This window comes from Apium graveolens, chromosome 1 (genome assembly GCF_009905375.1).
Source record: "Apium graveolens cultivar Ventura chromosome 1, ASM990537v1, whole genome shotgun sequence".
NCBI classification, from domain to species: Eukaryota; Viridiplantae; Streptophyta; class Magnoliopsida; order Apiales; family Apiaceae; genus Apium; species Apium graveolens.
In genome coordinates this window covers 101,241,340-101,242,848 of record NC_133647.1, presented here as the reverse complement: position 1 = coordinate 101,242,848, position 1,509 = coordinate 101,241,340, and the positions used below count along the sequence as shown (strand labels likewise).

Sequence of the window (1,509 nt, the reverse complement as noted above, 5' to 3'; positions counted from 1 at the left end):
CACCTTTGAGATCAAGCCGGGCACTATTCAGATGGTGCAGAATTCTGTTTCTTTTGGAGGAGCGGCAACTGAAGACCCCAACATGCACATAAGGAATTTTGTCGAGATCTGCAGCACTTTTAAGTATAATGGCGTGACTGATGAGGCTATCAAGTTGAGGCTTTTCCCATTCTCACTGAGGGATAAGGCTAAAGACTGGTTACATTCTGAACCAGCTGGGTCCATCACTACATGGCAAGATCTTGCGCAAAAGTTTCTGGTGAAGTTTTATCCAATGGCAAAGACTGCTGCTATGAGGAGTGCTCTTACTCAGTTTGCGCAGCAACCTACAGAATCTATGTGCGAGGCTTGGGAACGCTACAAGGAAATGTTGAGAAAATGTCCACATCATGGAATGCCGGATTGGATGGTAATCACTGGTTTTTATAATGGTTTGGGAGCCCAATCTCGGCCCATGCTCGATGCAGCAGCTGGAGGCGCCTTATGGGCTAAAAGCTATACTGAGGCGTATAATCTTATCGAGACGATGGCTGCAAATGAACATCAAAACCCAACTCAGAGGATGACGTCAGGCAAGGTAGCAGGTATTCTGGAAGTTGATGCAGCCACCGCTATTGGAGCCCAGCTCCAAGCGCTATCAATAAAGGTTGATTCTTTGGCTACGTATGGAGTTAATCAAATAGCTATGGTTTGTGAGCTTTGTGCAGGTTCTCATGCTACGGATCAGTGTTCTCTTGTCAACGAATCTGTTCAGTATGTGAATAATTATCAGCGACAACAGCAGCCTGTGCCAGCAACCTATCATCCTAACAACAGAAATCATCCAAATTTCAGCTGGGGAAATAATCAGAATGCTATTCAGCCACCATATCAGCAAGGAGTAAGTAAACAGTTTAACCCACCTGGATTCCAGCAACCACAGCAGTATGCTACAAGGCAATCATATCCTCAACAGGGAAGTGCAGCTGCACCTACTAGTGCTGATTTTGAGGAACTTAAGCTGTTGTGCAAGAGTCAGGCGGTTTCTATCAAGACCTTGGAAAATCAAATCGGTCAATTAGCCAATGCAGTGCTCAATCGTCAACCTGGCACTCTTCCCAGTGACACGGAAGTACCAGACAGGAAGGAAGCCAAAGAGCAAGTCAAGGCTATTACCTTAAGGTCTGGAAAAGTAGCTGATGCTGAAAAGGCAAAAGAAGTCGAAGCTGAAGTTAGGGATGAAGAATCTAAGCAAAAGGAGAAAGCGGCGGAACCAAGGAAGACTACTGTTGAACACACTCTGCCTGAGGCTAATACAGGGGAGAAACAGCTCTATCCTCCACCACCTTTTCCTAAGAGATTGCAGCAACAAAAGCTGGATAGACAGTTCGGGAAGTTTCTGGAGGTGTTCAAGAAACTTCACATCAATATACCTTTCGCTGAGGCTCTGGAACAAATGCCTAGTTATGCGAAGTTTATGAAGACTATTCTTTCAAGGAAGGTGAAACTGGATGACCTTGAAACCGTTGC

The 1,509-nt window shown here is 45.3% G+C and overlaps 1 non-coding gene across 1 annotated transcript; it reads right to left on the bottom strand.

Moving 5' to 3' along the window:
- Positions 1 to 289: 289 nt before the first annotated feature.
- On the bottom strand, positions 290 to 396 carry LOC141679562 (small nucleolar RNA R71). The gene has a single exon (XR_012558133.1). It is a non-coding gene; the product is annotated as a small nucleolar RNA R71 (small nucleolar RNA).
- Between the last annotated feature and the right edge of the window lie 1,113 nt (positions 397 to 1,509).